At 42.7% G+C, this 22,302-nt stretch overlaps 1 long non-coding RNA gene across 1 annotated transcript; it reads left to right on the forward strand.

Moving 5' to 3' along the window:
• Positions 1-5,737: 5,737 nt before the first annotated feature.
• Positions 5,738-21,422, forward strand: LOC120056525. Its single transcript, XR_005477806.1, has 3 exons — positions 5,738-5,828; positions 11,399-11,487; positions 21,376-21,422. It is a non-coding gene; the product is annotated as an uncharacterized LOC120056525 (long non-coding RNA).
• Positions 21,423-22,302: the final 880 nt, after the last annotated feature.

Consider the following 22,302-nt stretch of genomic DNA (forward strand, 5'->3'; position numbering starts at 1 on the left):
GTAGTTATTCTAGTTGCTTTGGTGAGAGTTGTGATGGTGGCTGCAATGGTAAACTATGATTTATACCCGAAATATGCACATTTGTCTAACAAAACATATGCTATACAATAAATATGTTATCAGACTGTCATCTGATGAAGTTGTTTCTTGGTTAGTGGCTATTTATATCTTTATTTGGTCGAAATTGTGATAGCTACCTATGCAGGAAAAAAATGGTGGGAAAAAAAAGTTGTGTCTTTTGCTATCGTGGTTAGCTAATAGATTTACATATTGTGTCTTCCCTGTAAAACATTTTAAAAATCAGAAATGATGGCTGGATTCACAAGATGTGTATCTTTCATCTGGTGTCTTGGACTTGTGATTTAATGATATTTAGATGCTAGTATTTACTTGTGACGCTATGCTAGGCTATGCTAGTCAGCTTTTTTACTGATGGGGGTGCTCCCGGATCCGGGATTGTGTGCAAGTAGAAGTTAATAAATTACATTACTCATATCATATGTATATACTGTATTTTATATCATCTACTGCATCTTGCCTATGTCGCTCGGTCATCATACATCCATTAATTTGTATGTACATATTCTTATTCCATTCCTTTAGATGTGTGTGTATTAGGTAGTTGTTGTGGAATTGTTAGATTACTTGTTAGATATTACTGCACTGTCGGAACTATAAGCACAAGCATTTCGCTACACCCGCATTTACATCTGCTAACCATGTGCATGTGAACAATTGTCACGACTTCTTCCGAAGTCGAAGCCTCTCCTTGTTCGAGCGGTGCTCGGCGGTCGACGTCACCGGTCTTCTAGCCATCATTGATCCTTTTTTCATTTTCCATTGGTTTCCTACCTATACACACGACTTTGACAGAATCTCTGACCAAAAATGAAGTCAGCAGGAGAAGGTACACCGGTCATGGAGGTGGAGGAGCGCGTCATGGAACATACGGAGATGATTTACAATCTGAGTGCCGCCATGGATCGCGTTGTCCAGAATATGGACCGCTGGGAGACACTGAGTTTTTCCAGCGCCTCCACCAGCACAACCGGGGTCTCCCCTGAGCGTCTTTTCCCCGCCTGAACCCAGCAGGATCCATTTATCCCTGCCACAGGGGTACGACGGAGATACTGCTGGCTGCCAGGGTTTCCTTCTCAAACTAAGCTTATATCTGGCCATGGTCCACCCAGCTTCATCAGACCGTGAGAAGAGTTACGCCCTCGTCTCGTGCCTCACCGGGAAAGACCTGGAGTGGGCCAGCGCTGTGTGTGGAGAAGAGGATGCGGCGTTGGACCGTTTTGAGGAGTTCACCCGCCACTTCCGGACAGTATTCGACCACCCACCCGAAGACAGAGCGGCGGGTGAGCGCCTCTACCATCTGAGGCAGGAGATGAGGAGCGCACAGGAGTTTGCTCTGGAGTTTAGGACCCTGGCTGCCGGCGCTGGATAGAGCGACAGGGCCCTGATCGACCATTACCGCTGTAGTCTACGCGAGGACGTCCGTCGGGAGCTGGCCTGCAGAGACACCACCCTCACCTTCGACCAGCTGGTGGACCTGTCCATCAGGCTGGAGAACATGCTGGCTACCCGTGGACGTCTAGATCGGGGTCTGGTTGTTCCATCCTCCCACACCCTCTCTCCTGTACCCATGGAGTTGGGAGGGATGGTGCACAGGGAGAACGGAGGGGGTTCCCGCTCGTGCACCATATGTGGTCGCAGAGGTCACACTGCTGGTCGGTGCCGGGGTGGTTCCTCTGGGAATCGAGGCAGCAGGCAGGGCACTCTGGCGTCACCCCAGGTGAGTAGGCACCATTCTCATCCAGAGCCCTCCGTTGCACATATGTTTGTCTCTGTCACTTTTCCTGAATTTTCCCCGCGTTCCCAGCATAAGGCGCTAGTAGATTCAGGCGAGGCTGGGAATTTCATTAATAAAGATTTAGCTCATAGTTTAGGGATCCCCATTGTTCCTGTGGATATGCCTTTTCCCGTTCATGCCTTAGATAGTCGACCATTAGGGTCAGGGTTTATCAGGGAGGCCACCGCTCCTTTGAGTATGGTAACCCAGGGGGGTCACAAGGAGAAGATTAGTCTTTCCTTATTGATTCTCCTGCGTATTCTGTGGTGCTGGGCCTACCGTGGTTAGCTTGTCATAACCCCACTATTTTGTGGCCACAAAGAGCTCTCACGGGGTGGTCGCGAGAGTGCTCAGGTAGGTGTTTAGGGGTTTCCGTTGGTGCTACTACGGTGGAAAGTCCAGACCAGGTCTCCACCATGCGCAACCCCCCAGAATATGCCGATTTGGCTCTTGCCTTCTGTAAAAGAGGGCGACTCAATTACCACCCCATCGACAGGGGGATTGTGCGATAGATCTCCTGGTAGACGCTGCATTTCCCAGGAGTCATGTGTATCCCCTGTCGCAAGCGGAGACGGTGGCTATGGAGACATATGTCTCCGAATCCCTGCGTCAGGTGTACATTCAGCCCTCCATTTCCCCCGTCTCCTCGAGTTTCTTTTTTGTGAAGAAGGATGGAGGTTTGCGCCCGTGCATTGATTATCGAGGTCTAAATAAAATAAAATCACGGTGAGGTATAGTTACCCGCTACCTCTTATCGCTACGGCGATTGAGTCAATGCACGGGCTCGCTTTTTCACTAAACTGGATCTCAGGTGTGCGTACAATCTGGTGCGTATTTGGAAGGGAGACGAGTGGAAGACGGCATGTAATACCACCTCAGGGCATTATGAGTACCTCGTCATGCCGTATGGGTTGATGAATGCTCCATCAGTCTTCCAATCATTTGTAGACGAGATTTTCAGAGACCTGCATGGGCAGGGTGTAGTGGTGTATATCGATGACATCCTGATATACTCCGCTACACGAGCCGAGCATGTGTCTCTGGTGCGCCACTGAAGCTCCGCCCCTGTGCCTTCTTTTCGAGGAAGCTCAGCCCGGCGGAGCGCAACTATGATGTGGGGGACCGGGAGCTGTTGGCTGTCGTAAAAGCTTTGAAGGCGTGGAGACATTGGCTTGAGGGGACTAAACACCCTTTTCTCATCTGGACTGACCATCGCAATCTGGAGTACATCCGGGAGGCGAGGAGACTGAATCCTCGTCAGGCAAGGTGGGCCATGTTTTTCACCCGTTTTGTGTTTACCCTCTCTTACAGACCAGGCTCCCAGAACGTTAAGGCAGACGCACTGTCCCGGCTGTATGACACAGAGGAGCGGTCCATGGATCCCACTCCCATACTCCCAGCCTCTTGTTTGGTGGCGCCGGTAGTGTGGGAGCTGGACGCCGACATTGAGCGGGCGTCACGTGCAGAACCCTCTCCCCCTCAGTGTCCAGCTGGGCGTCTGTACGTTCCGTCTGCTGTCCGCGACCGACTGATCTTTTGGGCCCACACGTCATCCTGGGATAGGTCGGACGGTGCTCTGTCTTGAAGGGAGGTACTGGTGGCCCACTTTAGCTAAGGACGTGAGGATTTATGTTTCCTCCTGCTCAGTGTGCGCCCAGTGCAAAGCTCCTAGACACCTGCCCAGAGATAAGTTACAAACCTTACCCGTTCCACAACGGCCGTGGTCGCACCTGTCGGTGGATTTTTTAAATGATGTTCCACTTTCACAGGGTAACACCACGATCCTGGTCGTTGTGGATTGTTTTTCTAAGTCCTGTCTCCTCCCTTTGCCCGGTCTCCCTACGGCCTTACAAACTGCGGAGGCCCTGTTTACACACGTTTTCCGGCACTATGGGGTGCCTGAGGATATAGTGTCTGATCGGGGTCCCCAGTTCACGTCAAGGGTCATGGAACGTCTGTGGGTCTCAGTCAGCCTTACCTCAGGTTTTCACCCCAAGAGTAATGGGCAGGTGGAGAGAGTTAACCAGGATATGGGTAGGTTTCTGCGGTCTTATTGCCAGGACCGGCCGGAGGAGTGGGCGAAGTTCGTGCCATGGGCAGAGATGGCCCAGAACTCGCTCCGCCACTCCTCCACTAACCTTTCTCCCTTTCAATGTGTATTAGGGTATCAGCCGGTTCTAGCTCCTTGGCATCAGAGTCAGACCGAGGCTCCTGCGGTGGACAATTGGTTCCGGCGCGCGGAGGAAACCTGGGACGCCGCCCACGTCCACCTTCAGCGCGCCATACTACGCCAGAAAGTTGGCGCAGACCGTCACCGCAGTGAGGCCCCGGTGTTCGCACCAGGGGACAGGGTCTGGCTCTTGACCCGAAACCTGCCCCTCCGCCTGCCCTGCCGGAAGCTGGGTCCGCGGTTTGTGGGGACGTTTAAAGTCCTGAGGAGAGTGAACGAGGTATGTTATAGGTTACAGCTATCCGCTAATTACCATATTAACCCCTCATTCCATGTGTCTCTCCTCAGGCTGGTGGTGGCTGGCCCGCTCCAGGAGGCTGAAGTGCGAGATGTTCCTCCGCCCCCTCTGGACATCGAGGGGGTCCTGGCGTACTCCGTTCGATCCATCTTGGATTCGAGACGTCGAGCGAGGGGCCTTCAGTACCTCGTGGACTGGGAGGAGTTCGGTCCGGAGGACAGATGCTGGGTTCCGGTGGAGGACGTGCTAGATCCTTCCATGCTGCAAGATTTCCACCGTCTCCATCCGGATCGCCCTACGCCTCGCCCTCCGGGTCGTCCCCGAGGCCGGTGTCGGGGGGGGGGGGTACTGTCACGACTTCTACTGAAGTCGAAGCCTCTCCTTGTTCGGTCAGTGCTCGGCGGTGACGTGGTCTTCTAGCCATCATTGATCCTTTTTTCATTTTCCATTGGTTTTGTCTTGTCTTCCTACACACCTGGTTTCAATCCCACTCATTACCTGTTGTGTATTTAACCCTCTGTTTCCCCTCATGTCTTTGTCAGAGATTGTTTGATGTTCAGTTTCGTGTTTTTGTATTGGTGCGCGACGGGTCCTCGTACCCACTTTGTTTTATTGTTATTATAGTTTTGGAGTTATGTTTTATTTATTGTTATTAAACAACTCCATTACCTTATGTTTGATTCTCCTGCGCCTGACTTCCCTGCCACCTATACACACGACTTTGACACCAATAAAATGTGATTTGATATAGTAATTAATGTAGTGTTTTTGCAGATTTTAGTATACTGTAGTATTTACTGTAGTGTTTTTGCAGACATTACTGTAGTATTTACTATAGTGTTTTATTATCTTTGACATAGAAGTGGAGGCTTTTTCCTTCAGGAAACCTACTGGGGTTTACTAAAAGAGCAAATTTGCTTTAACCTGTAGGTAGGACTGAGGTCTAAAAGGATAGTTCAGAGCTTCTGCTCTTTTCTATAACATGTAGCGAACACAATATACGATAAATATACTTGGCATGTAGGTTTCTCACTTATGGGTGGCATGTTTTGGGAAATGGATATGGGAATGGGCCGGGTACATGCAAATGAAATACTTTCGTTTTTACTATAGTTTTAAAAAGTCTAGTGCTTTTGCAGACTGTAGTGTTTTTGCGAACATTATCGTAGTATTTACAACAGTGTTTTTTTGTGGATAATACTGTAGTATTTACTATATTATTCTATAGTATATTACAACATTCTATAGTAAGTACTACACATGATTGAGGGATACCACAGTTTACTATAGAATTCCCCCTCCCACTTCTAGCCCCACTCAACACAGGTCATGGAATTCCTTAACAATGAGCACGCCTATTTCATCAAGTGAGAGCTACCTCCTGTGATTCCAAGCTTAGTAGTGTTCAGAGGGAATGAGGAGTGGATACTGAACGCAACACTACACCATAGCTCTATGACAGGACTGGACACAGAACACCCCTACACCACAGCTCCATCTACAGAGTAAGTAAACAACTGTACTGTTCTGTACTACTGCTTTTAACTGTGATCCACTAACTCTAGTAGTGAGGACTCAGACACTATTATCTCATTTAGTGTGCAGTGTGTAGTGCGTATGTGTGAAAGGAAAGGTTGCTGTTTGGAGCATGTGTGTGGTTGAACTGTCCTTCTGGCATTTAGGGCATGCGCCTAACAATTAACACCAAGGGGTTAGTAATACCTCATCTTAAAAGTATTGCTTTTGTGTGTATGAATTTGAGGAGTCTGAAAGGAAGGTTATTATTTCCATGACCCGTAATTCCAATCCCGCTGTTGTGGTATATGATGGTTCAGAATTTGTTTTTGATGACATTCCACATCTGATTGGTAGTTATCTCCCACTCATCTTATCTCTGCTGACAGCAGATGCAACAACTCCTGTGTTACACAAACAGACACAACTCCCTACAAAACACTATATATGGCAGCATAAGTGCATTGGCCCTTTTTTACTGCTTTACAGTAGGAACACAATGTCAGGGTTCCCCAACTGAGTCAAAAGTTTGGACATTTTACTATTTTCCTACATTGTAGAATAATAGTGAAGACATCAAAACTATGAAATTACACATATGGAATCATGTAATAACCAAAAAAGTGTTAAACAAATCAAAATATATTATATATTTGAGATTCTTTAAAGTAGCCACCCTTTGCCTTGATGACAGCTTTGCAAACTCTTGGCATTCTCTCAACCACTTTTTTGGTTACTACATGATTCCATATGTGTAATTTCATAGTTTTGATGTCTTCACTATTATTCTATAAATAGTACAAATAAAGAAAAACCCTTGAATGAGTAGGTGTGTACAAACTTTTGACTGTTGGACATTAAAAAAACACCAGGAAATCAGCTCCAAGTGATTTTAATTTACGAAATCTGTTCCCAAGTATTCCCACTCATAACAGAGAGGCACAACGTGATCGTATACAAATGTAAGCAAGGTTTGAAATTATTATGTTTTAGTCAAACATTATATATGTTTGGGCTTCTTGCAGTCAATTTCCAGTTTACAAATTATATGTAATTATGTTCCCTGACCATCCGCTCAAGAAAAAATTGTCCCGTGGCTGAATCTAGTTGATGATACCGGCAGTATGTAATGCATCTGACTTGCCTAGTTAAATGAAGGTCACACGTCTGGAAATGCTTCTCCATAGTGTGTTTCAGTGGCCAGTGCTACGCAACCTCTACTCTTTGTGGTCTGCAGGTCAGATCTTTTTTTTTTACTGCATTGTTTGGTCTGATCTTGTGTGTAATATGCACAGTAATTTACCAAACTGTTACAATTCAGAGGGAAGCATGTCATTACAGCTTGGGAGTCTTGAGGGGAGGAGTGATGACTTTCATTGACTATCTATCTACTGTATCTATCTATCTATCTATCTATCTATCTATCTATCTATCTGTCTATCTGTCTGTCTGTCTGTCTGTCTGTCTGTCTGTCTGTCTGTCTGTCTGTCTGTCTGTCTGTCTGTCTGTCTGTCTGTCTGTCTGTCTGTCTGTCTGTCTGTCTGTCTGTCCCCCCTCTCTCTTTTTCTTTCTCTCTCACTCCCCCTCTCTTTCTCAGCATTGTGCAATTTGTGGGGGAGGATGGACAACCACACTACATCCCATATTCCAGAAATCTCCCCTGGACAGGAAAACTAAACTAGCAGAGTCAGTCCAAGGGGGATTTACCCCTTAATAGTAATCTGTACCATACACACACATATTTCAATATGATTCAATATGTTGGAGTGGGGATTTGCTTAGAGTCAAGGCTGTCAAAATGGTGTGTTAATTTTATCTCACACATGTACAACCACACACACACAAACATTGCAATATGAGTGAGTGAGAGTTACTTGGGAGTCAAGGTTATCTTAATATCTGTAATCCAGATATATTTCTCCCCTACACAGACAACCACATGCAACTGATGCAAATTAAAATCCTATATCTGTAGTCCTGGAGGATCTCCAGCTGTTTCAGTTAAACACCATGGAGCTGCAGACATGTGCACTTTGACAGGGCATAAAACTCCCCATCTCAAGTCATATAACACACCTGCCTGGGTATACAGGAAACCTGACCATTCACAGGGAAACAGCTCTTTTTCCCCATTCTAATGAAAATGCAGATCATTTCTCTTCAATCTGAATACTAACACAGAGCACCGTGTCTCAATATGATTTAAATGAATAGCACATCTGCATTAAACAATAGCAGTAGATACATAACACCAGCGGAGATTACAGTTTTTCTCAGTCGCTTTGGTGCATTTCTTAGATCAAAAGTGCAATTCTTGATACTACTTGTACAAATTCCAAATCATCTAGTCACTTGTGCACATCATTAAAGCAATTTCTTATTCCTTTGAACAAATTGCAATTGATAATGTACAAGTGTCAGCTTTTTTCCACATTATCAATTGCTCATGTCATGTTGATCAAAATATAGTAGATGGTTCTCTGTTGAATAGTCTTACCCCTCAAAACATCTAGGCATTAGTTCCTTGCATAAGCCATTACATGCAAAATTGTTGAACTATTTGTCATAAACTGTCAAGCATAGTTTTACACATTTCTATTAGACCTTTTGTACAAAAACGTGAATTGATGAATCGTGCAGGTGAAATTGACCCTCACTCATGAAGGAATGTAAAGTGTTAGTTCAACCAACAATCAACCAGTTGTCTAAATTGCTCAAAGGTGCATCTCATGAAGAATCAATTGGCAAGCATATATAGACAGACCACAACACAGAGTTGCAATTTTCCAATAATGGATGGACCAGGAAACGAACAGGGTCAACAGCCAAGAGGAGGAAGAAGAGGAGCAAGGATGCGTGGTGGAAGGCAAAACAGAGGAAGAGGCAGAAGAGGACATAGGCGCATATCTGATGACATAAGGGCCACTATTGTAGACCATGTTGTCAATCATGGCCTTACAATGGCTGAGGCGGGTCGAAGAGTGCAGCCGAATATTGGGAGATCATCCGTGTCCTCAATAGTTCAAACGTTTCGAAGAGAGAACAGGTATGTCCACCAATGTACAGTGCACTGTTACTGTATATAAGCAGTATACTGTATACTTCCTACAATGCTTCATATTACAGTAGTCCACTTGTATTTCACAGCATACAGAAATATACTCTATACAGATACATACTGCACCTTACATGCACCCACCTGTATGTTTTACAGTAAAATGTGTGTTTGCATAGTTTTTGTCGATGTGAAAGTGTGCGATGCATCACTGCATTTTTCCCCACATAGGACTGCAAGATTACCTCAAACCGGTGGCAGAGGACGCCTTTTCACACCTCAACAGGAGGAGGCTATTTGCACCATGGTCCGAGCAAACAATGCCATGAGACTCAGGGAAATACAAAGGACCATTATAGAAGACAACGATGTCTTTGAAAACATCCATACGGTTAGCATCTCAACCATCGACAGGGTGCTGCATAGAAACCAGATGAGTATGAAACAGCTGTACCGTGTACCATTCCAAAGGAATGAGGACAGAGTTAAGGAGCTACGGTACCAGTATGTACAGGTAAAATATATATCTATGTAACTACTTTACAGCAACATTTTATAGTGATACATAGTACAGTAAGCATAAACTGCACACATTTCCATTGCTGTGGAAGGAACATGCAATATATGTACATTTTATGTCACTCTTCCTTACCAAAACAAATTCAACTGTGTGTTCTGGGATATAGCGTATAATGGAGTTGGAATCAAGTGAACCCTCTCACAACTTTGTATAGGTGGATGAGGCTGGCTTCAACCTGACCAAATGCAGAAGGCGGGGTCGGAATATCATCGGTCACAGAGCTACTGTGGATTTGCCAGGCCAACGGGGAGGAAATATCAGCATGTGTGCTGCTATTTCGGAGCATGGTGTCCTAACCCATATCCCCCTTATAGGGCCATACAACACCCAGCATCTACTCAACTTTTTAGAGACTCTCTACAGGGCTCTCATCCCTGATGATGAGAGGGGTCTGTTTAGAGAGAATTTGCCAATGTATGCGGTCATTTGTGATAATGTGAGTTTCCATCGAACAAACATCATAAGGCAATGGTTTGTGACCCACCCGAGGATGCTCATAGAATTCCTCCCACCTTATTCACCATTCCTTAACCCAATTGAGGAGTTCTTTTCAGCATGGAGGTGGAAGGTGTATGATTGTCAGCCACACACACAGATGACCCTGCTGGCTGCAATGGATGCAGCATGTGAGGACATCACAGTAGATGCCTGCAGAGGATGGATAAGGCATTCCAAAAGATTCTTTCCACGTTGCATTGGAAGGGAAAATATCCGGTGTGATGTGGATGAGAATATGTGGGCCGACAGACAGGAACGTCTGGATGTGTAGAGACAGCACAACAGTGCTGCGGGCAAAGTTGTGCCTTAGGGGTGGTTTCCTGTGTTTCTTTCTAATTTAGTTTTTTTTCCTTTGTGCCCCTTGGGTTGTCCAGTCTCTTTCAATCAATAACCCACATACAGTAATATGTAAATAGTACTGTTGAAATTGATATATGCCATAGAAGTGCAGCCTTGTGCATTTTCAATACAGTAACTGTCATCCAAACTGTAGCCTAAGTTTACATCAGGTAATACTGTCAAAGTACACAGTTACATTGACAACATGCCTAAACATTTTGACGACCTTGTTCGTGAACAATGACTCAATGACTTATCATTCTGATGACACTGACATGATCATTGGCATGAATATTTACTTTTGAGAGATGTACTAAGGATTTTTAGTGACTGACTAGCTTTAGAAACATATCTATTGTATATTGCAGTTTGTCCAAATTGTTCTGAGAAATGCACTTATTATTTTGCACATGTTAGGGATGATGTGAAAAATGCACCAAAGAGACTGAGAAAAACTGTAAAGTAAGCAGAAGTCCAAAGTATAGAGATACAAAGTGAGTATAAAGATTGAGGATACACAGTAACCAGAGTACAAGGAATATAGTCTGACTGGAATTATTGTGTAATTTCTATAGTATTTTAACGAAGGCCACTGGAATTCGCACATTGTTTGTTGACTAGCGTAAACAGTCTAGTACACTGATTTACCATGAAATAATCAAGTTGTGTTTTATTTGGATGAACAGATTGTGCGGCTGGTCAGTGCTGGGGTGCACTACATGCCTTCCCAAAAACTCTCTCTCAGCATGCCTCCCACATACAGCAACTCATTTGCATAACATTGTGTGATAGGGTGAGAGACTTTCAAAAGTGTAAACATTACAATAATTGTTTATATTCCCTGGGTCGGATCAGTAAGTTGGGCAAGTGTGACAGACAGGTATCAACAACGGTGGATAAATTAAGATATCCTACTCAGGCCGTTAACCATTAGAAAAAATGGTCAGTTTCAGTCTGCTTAAGGGGGTGACTCTTCCATCGGCACCAATGCGTTAGCAGCTGGGTCTGTTCTGCTTAGTTCATTGGCAGTATATGAACCAGAAAAAACTAGCGAGTGTGATGTCTCGCTTCCTCCTCCGTCTCTGCAGATATGACAGCCAGCGACCTCCAGCTGAACTCTGATTCACAGAGGTCGACGCCTCCCTCAAGAAGCAGGGGCCCCTTCAACAGCATCAAGGTAGGCTCAAGAGTTACATGTATCATTTTCACCTGCAACTAGCTCCAAATGTCAATTCAATACCAGAAGTAGCAAAGGAATAGAAATCCATGAGAGTAACATACTTTTTAGAACGCCACGTGATGCTGCTAATTAGCATTTTACCGTCTGGCTGTTGCTGTTGTGTACAACTTCCTAAATGATTGGTTCTTGTTTGCGAGGTTGACAATAGCAAAAACATTAACAAGACAAAACCTCTTCACATCCTTGCTGCAACTGATGCTATTTGGATTATGAAAAGGTAAAAAGCAATACTAGGCAATTTTAGGTGTTTCTAAGCAGGGTCTTTTAACAAAACACCAAGAAATCTAATATGTCTTAAATATTACATACTGCTCCTGTCTATCACCTCATCTACCTGTCTCACCTCTCATCATTACTCCCAACTCTCAGTTAGTGGCCATGTTAGAGAGCATCAAATCTGCAATACTTTGTGGGTAAAATGTAACTGACTGACTGATTGATCTACAAATAATAATGAGTAGCTATTTAGGTTGCAAGCTGATTTGAGGATAATCTGTAATGTCGAATAAGCCCAAGTAATGTATCGGTCTGATTTATGGGTCGTGCTGTCACAGAACTGAGACAATACTAGGAAGTGAGGTAAAATCTGTGTCTACAGATTGCTGTTCAGGAGTCCAGACATGATGACCTCATGGGGTTAGAGGAGCATGCTAGCATGCTAACAGTAAGGAAATTAACCTACCTTCATTGACAGGATATGTTTTGGGACTGGAGAAAAAAAATCTTCAGAGAGGAAAGGGAGTGAATCTTCCTTATTTTACGATCTGTATTTTAGTTTATTTCTTACTGTAGTGAAAACATTGATGTTTTGGCATCCCGTACTGTGATTTTCCTCTATAGTCCCAGCTGGGGTTGTGTTTCCTGGTGTTTTTAGCACATCCTTGTATTGTTTCCAGATTTAGAAACACATAAACATGTCCTCTGAATGGGGTATGCATGGGAAAGCTTCTAGACACTTATGAAACCGATTAACTAGCCTGCTAATATTGTTGCACTCGCTAAGTCTAGGGGTCTTAGGCCTAGTTAACTGGTCTGTAACCGAATTGAAGATGTGCATCTAAACTCAGCAAGAAAAGAAACGTCCCTTTTTCAGGACCTTGTCTTTCAAAGATAATTCGGAAAAATCCAAATAACTTCACAGATCTTCATTGTAAAGGGTTTTAACACTGTTTCTCATGCTTGTTAAATGAACCATAAACAATTAATGAACACGCACCTGTGGAACATTCGTTAAGACACTAACAGCTTAGACGGTAGGCAATTAAGATCACAGTTATGAAAACTTAGGACACTAAAGAGGCCTTTCTACTGACGCTGAAAAACACCAAAAGAAAGATGCCCAGGGTCCCTGCTCATCTGCGTGAACGTGCCTTAGGCATGCTGCAAGGAGGCATGAGGACTGCAGATGTGGCCAGGGCAATACATTGCAATGTCCATACTGTGAGACGCCTAAGACAGCGCAACAGGGAGACAGGAAGGACAGCTGATCGTCCTCGCAGTGGCAGACCACGTGCACCAACACCTGCACAGAGTCGGTACATCCGAACATCACACCTTCGGGACAGGTACAGCATGGCAACAACAATTGCCCGAGTTACACCAGGAACGCACAATCCCTCCATCAGTGCTCAGACTGTCCACAATAGGCTGAGAGAGGCTGGACTGAGGGCTTGTAGGCCTGTTGTAAGGCAGGTCCTCACCAGACATCACCGGCAACAACTTTGCCCATGGGCACAAACCCACCATCGCTGGACCAGACAGGACTGGCAAAAAAGTGCTCTTCACTGATGAGTCACGGTTTTGTCTCACCAGGGGTGATGGTCGGATTCGCGTTTATCGTTGAAGGAATGAGCGTTACACCGAGGCCTGTACTCTGGAGCGGGATCGATTTGGAGGTGGCGGGTCCGTCATGGTCTGGGGCAGTGTGTCACAGCATCATCGGACTGAGCTTGTTGTCATTGGAGGCAATCTCAACGCTGTGCGTTACAGGGAAGACATCCTCCTGCAGGCTCATCCTGACATGACCCTCCAGCATGACAATGCCACCAGCCATACTGCTCGTTCTGTGCGTGACTTCCTGCAAGACAGGAATGTCAGTGTTCTGCCATGGCCAGCAAAGAGCCCGGATCTCAATTCCATTGAGCACGTCTGGGACCTGTTGGATCGGAGGGTGAGGGCTAGGGCCATTCGCCCCAGAAATGTCCGGGAACTTGCAGGTGCCTTGACGGAAGAGTAGGGTAACATCTCACAGCAAGAACTGGCAAATCTGGTGCAGTCCATGAGGAGGAGATGCACTTTAGTACTTAATGCAGCTGGTGGCCACACCAGATACTGACTGTTACTTTTGATTTTGAACCCCCCTTTGTTCAGGGACACATTATTCCATTTCTGTTGGTCACATGTCTGTGGAACTTGTTCAGTTTATGTCTCAGTTGTTGAATCTTATGTTCATACAAATATTTACATATGTTAAGTTTGCTGAAAAGAAACACAGTTGACAGTGAGAGGATGTTTATTTTTGAGAAATCAGTTTATGTGCGTAGTTGTTGAATGTACATGTGCCCAGGGAGACAGCAACCTTAGCTTGGTCCAGGGCCAGCTCTGTCTCTCTTGACCTCTTGGTTGGGCAGTCCAAACAGATTGTTGATTTGCGCAGATGTTGACAATAAATACAAAAAGAAAACAAACAGCATGCCCAAAGTAAAGAAACAAAACCAAACTAAAGGCCTCATGGCCACCAACCAGCAGCCTCACGACTCCAAGCTGGTACTCTGACTGACAATAACTTTTATTGGCAGTACATGTGCTTATAAATAGCCTAGTGGTTAAAGCATTGCGCCAGTAACCAAAAGTTTGCTGGATCAAATCCCCGAGCTGACAAAGTAAAAATCTGTTGTTCTGAGCAAGGCAGTTAACCCACTGGGCGCTGAAGATTTGGATTTTGATTAAGGCAGACACCCGCACCTCTGATTCAGAGGGGTTGGATTAAATGCAGAAGACATTTTCAGTTGAATGTATTCAGTTGTACAACTGACAAGGTATCCCCCTTTCCCTAAACCAGGGAAAGTCTGTCCTAACACTAACCTTACCCCATATCATAACACCACATAAATGCTTCTGTGTGTCTCTTTTAACTACACTGTTTTATGAGTCTACTGCCTCATGAATGCACTTGTATTACAATAAAACTGTACCTCAGCAAATTAAGAATTACTTTAAATAAAGTTGAGGGATAGGACGCTTGTACTACAGGTGCAGTACCAGTCAAAAGTTGACACACCTACTGGCAAGGCTCAGGAGAAGACCCAGATGAAGACAGTTTTGAAGTAACAAAAGTGTATTACTCAAACAAGGGGGCAGGAGAACAACAGGTCAAGGGCCGGCAGAGGTCAGTAGTCCAGAGCAGAGTCCGAAAGGTACAGAACAGCAGGTAGGCTCAGGGTAGGCAGAGTTCAGTAATCCAGGGTGGTATTGCAAGTTACAGAACGACAGGCAGATTCAGGGTCAGGGCAGGCAGAATGGTCAAAACCAGGAAACCAGGAACTAGAGCCAGCCAGGAGCACAGACAAAGACGCTGGTAGGCTTGACGAAACAAAACAAACTGGCAACAGACAAACAGAGAACACAGGTATAAGTACACTGGGGTTAATGAGGAAGATGGGCGACACCTGGAGGGGGGTGGAGACAAACACAAAGACAGGTGAATCAGATCAGGGTGTGACACCTACTCATTCAAGTGTTTTTCTTTATTTGTACTATTTTCTACATTGTAGAGTAATAGTGAAGATATCAAAACTATAAAATAACACATGTGGAATCATGTAGTAACCAAAAAAGTTTTAAACATTTTAGATTTTAGATTTTTTACAGTAGCCACCCTTTGCCTTGATGATAGCTTTGCACACTCTTGGCATTCTCTCAACCAGCTTCATGAGGTAGTCACCTGGAATGCATTTCAATTGACTGGTATGCCTTGTTAACCTCTCTTGGGCACGTGAGACGGTAGCGTCCCACCTCTTCAACAGCCAGTGAAACTGGTGGGCGCCAAATTCATATACAGAAATACTCATTATAAAAATTCAGAAAACAAAACATATTTTACATAGGTTTAACTTTTACCGCCTCTCAACCCCGTATCCGGGATCACCCCCCACCCCCCCCCACACTGATTAGCATCGCTAGCATAGCTTCACAAGTAAATAGTAGCATCTAAATATCATTAAATCACAAGTCCAAGACACCAGATGAAAGATACAGATCTTGTGAATAAACCCATCATTTCTGTTTTTTAAAATGTTTTACAGGGAAGACACAATATGTAAATCTATTAGCTAACCACGTTAGCAAAATACACCATCTTTCTTTGTCCACCATTTTCTCTCTCCACCACTAGCTATCACCAATTCGGCTAAACTAAGATATTGATAGCCACAAACCAAGAAAAAAACTCATCAGATGACAGTCTGATAACATATTTATGGTATAGGATAGGTGTTGTTAGAAAAAAGTGCATATTTCAGGTAGAAATCACAGTTTACAATTGCACCGACCATCACAAATCGACTAGAATTACTAGATAGAGCAACGTGTATGACCAATTTACTCATCATAAAACATTTCATAAAAATAGACAAAGCATAGCAATGGAAAGACACAGTTCTTGTGATTTCAGACCATATTTCAGATTTTCTAAGCGTTTTTCAGCGAAAACACAATAAATCGATAAGTTAGCATACCACATGTGCAAACGTTAGTAGAGCATGAATTCAAGGCAAAGGGAGCTATAACGTTATCATCGCCAAAATATATTAATTTTTTCACTAACCTTCTCAGAATTCTTCCGATGACACTCCTGTAACATCATTTTACAACATACATATACAGTTTGTTCGAAAATGTGCATATTTAGCCATACAAAACCGTGGTTATACAATGGAAATAGTCACAACTCAAGCATCAAAATGAGGGACGTCAGCTTTCAGAGTGATCTAGTTTAATCGAAAGCTAATCATATACTTGACTAAAAAATACAGAGTTGACAGGAATCGAAAGACAAATTAGTTCTTAATGCAACCGCTGACTTACATTTTTAAAATTATCCTTACTTTTCAATACAGGGTTCGCCAAGTGAAGCTATACCAAACAAAATGGCGAAATATGCGTTTAAAATATTTCGACAGAACAACGATTTATCATATTAAATATTGCTTACTTTGAGCTGTTCTTCCATCAGATTCTTGGGCAATGTATCCTTTCTATGTTATAAATTTCTTTTGGTCGATAGATGTCCTCTGTCCTTCGAAATGTCCACTACCAACGACCGAGACCCCCGAAACGTTCCCAAAGCTAAAAAGTGCACGACAAAGAAATTCCTCAGAATCGCACTAAACGGATATAAATTGCTATAAAACGGTTCAAATTAACTACATTATGATGTTTTTAACAACTATAACGAGTAAAAACATGACCAGAGAAATATTACTGGTTAAACAACGATTTGGAATGAGGCAAGTCCGATGTCCATCCCGCTTGTGACGCGCGAACAAAAGAGAGTGTACTCCCACGTTTTGTGGTTTTATATGGGCTGGGATTGTGCAATCGATTCCATTCAAAACGTGATGACGTACAGACACCCAGAGGAAGACGTAGGCAGTGTCGGTTTCTTCATAGCATTCACTGTCGCCTTAAAAACAGACTCCAGATCAGGGGTAAAAATTTCTGAAATCTGACCCCTGTCATGAAAAGTGCTGTAGATATTGTTCTGTACCACTCAGAGACAAAATTCCAACGGCTATAGAAACTATAAAGTGTTTTCTATCCAATAATAACAATAATATGCATATTGTACGATCAAGAATTTAGCACGAGGCAGTTTAATTTGGAGACCCAAATATGCTAATGCGGAACAGCACCCCCTATAGTTCCAAGAGGTTAAAGATGAACTGCTTGTGAATCCAACCACGGTGTCAGATTTTTTAACCTGTCTAGCCCCCACATTCCACTGAAAAGGCAGCGCGCGAAATTCAAAAAATATTTTTTTGAAATATTTAACTTTCACACATTAACAAGTCCAATACAGCAAATGAAAGATAAACATCTTGTGAATCCAGCCAACACGTCCGATGTTTTAAATGTTTTACAGCGAAAGCACCACGTATATTTATGTTAGCTCACCACCAAATACAAAAAAGCACAGACATTTCTTTCACAGCACAGGTAGCTTGCACAAAACCCCCAAATAGAGATAGAATTAGTCACTAACCAAGAAACAACTTCATCAGATGACAGTCTTATAACATGTTATACAATAAATCTATGTTTTGTTCGAAAAATTTGCATATTTCAGGTATAAATCATAGTTTTACATTGCAGCTACAATCACAAATAGCACCGAAGCAGCAAGAATAACTACAGAGAGCAACGTGAAATACCTAAATACTCATCATAAAACATTTATGAAAAATACATGGTGTACAGCAAATGAAAGAAACATCTTGTGAATCCAGCCAACACGTCCGATGTTTTAAATGTTTTACAGCGAAAGCACCACGTATATTTACGTTAGCTCACCACCAAATACAAAAAAGCACAGACATTTCTTTCACAGCACAGGTAGCTTGCACAAAACCCCCAAATAGAGATAGAATTAGTCACTAACCAAGAAACAACTTCATCAGATGACAGTCTTATAACATGTTATACAATAAATCTATGTTTTGTTCGAAAAATTTGCATATTTCAGGTATAAATCATAGTTTTACATTGCAGCTACAATCACAAATAGCACCGAAGCAGCAAGAATAACTACAGAGAGCAACGTGAAATACCTAAATACTCATCATAAAACATTTATGAAAAATACATGGTGTACAGCAAATGAAAGAAACATCTTGTGAATCCAGCCAATATTTCAGATTTTTTAAGTGTTTTACAGCGAAAACACAATATAGCATTATATTAGCGTACCACAATAGCCAACCACACAACCGCATTCATTCACCCCAAAGGTAGCGATCACAAAAAAACAGCAAAAGATATAAAATTATTCACTAACCTTGACAAACTTCATCAGATGACAGTCCTATAACATCATGTTACACAATACATATATGTTTTGTTCGAAAATGTGCATATTTAGCGGTACAAATCGTGGTTTTACAATGTGAATACGTAGCCAAACTGCACAAAATTATCCAGATATATTTCTGACACTCACCTAATCTAATCAAAGAACTCGTTATAAACTTTACTAAAAAATACATGTTGTACAGCAAATGAAAGATACACTAGTTCTTAATGCAATCGCCGTGTTAGAATTCTAAAAATAACTTTATTACGACATACAGCTTACGTTATAGCGAGACAGCGCCTGCAATGAGGGCGGAAAATAGTACTAAACATTTTCCACAGAAATACGAAATAACATCATAAATGGTTCCTACTTTTGATGTTCTTCCATCAGAATCTTGTACAAGGAGTCCTTTGTCCAGAATAAATCGTTGTTTGGTTTTAGAATGTCCTCTTCTCCTGTCGAATTAGCAACCAAAGCTAGCCAAGTGGTGCGAAGTTGTCCATCTTCACCAAACGCAGAGAACGGAAAACGCCAAAACTCCCAATAAACGTTCAATAATCTGATAAAACTATATTGAAAAAACATACTTTACGATGATATTATCACATGTATCAAATAAAATCAAAGCCGGAGATATTAGCCGTCTATACCGAAAGCTTTTCAGAAGGCAATCCAGGGTTCCTTCCCGCGCCTTGCTGAACAAAGGAAATTTGGGGTCACGTCATTCCAAGAGCTCTTGTTCGACCTCAGATCAAGCTAGACACCCCATTCCACCTCCCACTGCCTGTTGACATCTAGTGGAAGGCGTATGAAGTGCATGTATATCCATAGATTTCAAGCAAATTAATAGGAAGGCCCTGGAACAGAGCCTCGATTTCAGATTTTTCACTTCCTGACAGGAAGTTTGCTGCAAAATGAGTTCTGTTTTACTCACAGATATAATTCAAACGGTTTTAGAAACTTGAGAGTGTTTTCTATCCAATAGTAATAATAATATGCATATTGTACGATCTAGAATAGAGCACGAGGCCGTTTAAATTGGGCACGATTTTTTCCCAAAGTGAAAATAGCGCCCCCTATCCCAAAGAAGTTAAATGCTTTACGGCGAAAGCATACATTACGATTATGAGAACATAGCCCACTAAACAAATCATTACAAACAGTAGCCAGCCAGCTAGAACAGTTACACAATTTAGAAATAGAGATAAAATTAATCCCTTACCTTTGATGATCTACATATGGTTGCAATCAGCAGACATTCATTTACTCAATAAATGTTCATTTTGTTCGATAAAGTATCTTTATACCCAAAAACCTCCGTTTTGTTTGCGCGTTTTCTTCAGTAATCCACAGGCTAAAACGCAGTAAAAACAGGAAGACAAAAAAATCCAAATTGTATCCGTAAAGTTCATAGAAACATGTCAAACGATGTTTATATTCAACCTCAGGTTGTTTTTAGCCTAAATAATCAATAATATTTCAACCGGACAATAACGTTGTCAATATAAAATGTAAACACGAAACGCACTCTCTCGGTCTTGCGCAGGAAAAAGCTCTGTGACACGGCAGGGTCCACTCATTCAGACTGCTCTTACTTCTTAATTTTTCAGAATACAAGCCTGAAACATTTTCTGAAGACTGTTGACATCTAGTGGAAGGCATAGGAACTGCATTTTGAGTCCTAAGTCAATGGATACTGTATTGGCATTGAATAGAAAACTACAAAACCAAAAGAAAACTACTTCCTGAATGGATTTTTCTCAGGTTTTTGCCTGCCAAATCAGACACTATTTTAACAGTTTTGGAAACTTTAGAGTGTTTTCTATCAAAATCTACCAGTTATATGCATATCATATATTCTGGGCCCGAGATGCAGGCAGTTTAATTTGGGCATGCATTTCATCCAAAATTCCGAATGCTGCCCCCTACCCTAGAGAAGTTAAAAGTTAATTTGTGGAATTTCTTTCCTTAATGCGTTTGAGACAATCAGTTGGGTTGTGACAAGGTAGGGGGGGTGTACAGAAGATAGCCCTATTTGGTAAAAACAAAGTCCATATTATGGCAAGAACAGCTCAAAGAAGCAAAGAGAAACGACAGTCCATCATTACTTTAAGACATGAAGGCCAGTCAATTTCAAAAAATTTCAAGAACTTTGAAAGTTTCTTCAAGTGCAGTCTCAAAAACCATCAAGCGCTATGATGAAACTGGCTCTCACGAGGAGCGCCACAGGAAAGGAAGACCCAGAGTTACCTCCAGAGGATAAGTTCATTAGAGTTACCAGCCTCAGAAATTGCGTTCTAAATAAATGCTTCACAGAGTTCAAGTAACAGACACATCTCAACATCAACTCTTCAGAGGAGACTGCGTGAATCAGGTCTTCATGGTCGAATTGCTGCCACTACTGAAGGACACTAATAATAAGAAGAGACTTGCTTGGGCCAAAAAACACGAGCAATGGACATTAGACCGGTGGAAATCTGTCCTTTGGTCTGATGAGTCCAAATTTGAGATTTTTGGTTTCAACCACCGTGTCTTTATGAGATGCAGAGTAGGTGAACAGACGATTTCCGCATGTGTGGTTCCCAGCATGAAGCATGGAGGAGGAGGTGTGGGGGTGCTTTGCTGGTGACACTGTCAGTGATATATTTAGAATTCAAGACACATTTAACCATCATGGCTACCACAGCATTCTGCAGCGATATGCCAACCCATCTGGTTTGCGCTTAGTGGGACTATCATTTGTTTTTCAACAGGACAATGACCCAACACACCTCCAGGCTGTGCAAGGGCTATTTGACCAAGAAGGAGAGAGATGGAGTGCTGCATCAGATGACCTGGCCTCCATAATCACCCGACCTCAACCCATTTGAGATGGTTTTGGATGACTTTGACTGCAGAGTGAAGGAAAAGCAGCCAACAAGCGCTCAGTACGTGTGGGAACTCTCAAGCTGGTTGAGAGAATGCTAAGTGTGCAAAGCTGTCATCAAGGCAAAGGGTGGCTACTTTGACAAATATAAAATATATTTTGATTTGTTTAACACTTTTTTGGTTACTCCATGATTCCATATGTGTTATTTCCTAGTTTTGATATCTTCACTATTATTATACAATGTAGAAAATAGTAAAAATAAAGAAAAACCCTTGAATGAATAGCTGTGTCCAAACCTTTGACTGGTACTATATGTAAAAGATTTTGCTCTGGTTGTGAAAATCCTCATAAAGTTACTCATAGGCCTCCAGACCCTCTTGACTACTGTAGCAATATGTTTTGTTGCATTACATACTTTCTTTACAAACTTCTTAGGGATAGGGGGCAGTATTTTCACCTCCGGATGAAAAGCATGCCCAAAGTAAACTGCCTGATACTCAGGCCCAGAAGCTAGGATATGCACATTATTAATTGACTTGGATAGAAATCACTCTGAAGTTTATAAAACTGTTTGAATAATGTCTGTGAGTATAACAGAACTGATTTGGCAGGCGAAACCCCGAGCACAATCCATCCAGGGGGGAAAAAATTTGAGGTCAATCTGTTTTCCATTAGTTTTCTATGCTAAGGAATCTGGTTGCAGTTCCTATGGCTTCCACTTACATGTCAACAGTCTTTAGAAATTGGATGATGTTTATCCTTTGAGAAATGAAGAAGTAGCCCTGTTCTTTCCATGTGAACACAGTTTATC

The sequence above is a fragment of the Salvelinus namaycush genome, chromosome 12 (genome assembly GCF_016432855.1).
Source record: "Salvelinus namaycush isolate Seneca chromosome 12, SaNama_1.0, whole genome shotgun sequence".
Lineage (NCBI taxonomy): Eukaryota > Metazoa > Chordata > Actinopteri > Salmoniformes > Salmonidae > Salvelinus > Salvelinus namaycush.